This window comes from Triticum aestivum, chromosome 4B (genome assembly GCF_018294505.1).
Source record: "Triticum aestivum cultivar Chinese Spring chromosome 4B, IWGSC CS RefSeq v2.1, whole genome shotgun sequence".
Lineage (NCBI taxonomy): Eukaryota > Viridiplantae > Streptophyta > Magnoliopsida > Poales > Poaceae > Triticum > Triticum aestivum.
The window spans coordinates 412,941,097-412,941,334 of NC_057804.1; positions in this window are offsets into that span (position 1 = coordinate 412,941,097).

A 238-nucleotide genomic window follows, 5' to 3' on the forward strand; every position below is an offset into this window, starting at 1 on the left:
TGCATGCTGCAAGCCGGGATGGGGAAGAACCTTGCACTAGCTTTAGAATGATGATGTTCTGGCGTGTCTCTCTGGAGAGGAGCGACCCCTCTTTTATAGGCACATGAGAAGGAGGCGAGCAGGCATCAACGAGAGACGAAACAAAAAGAGGGAGACAAAGCGAACAACCAGCAGCCGAAGGGATGCACCGTTCGCATTCAATCTCCACCATAGTAGGCATGTTGACTAATGCCATGTG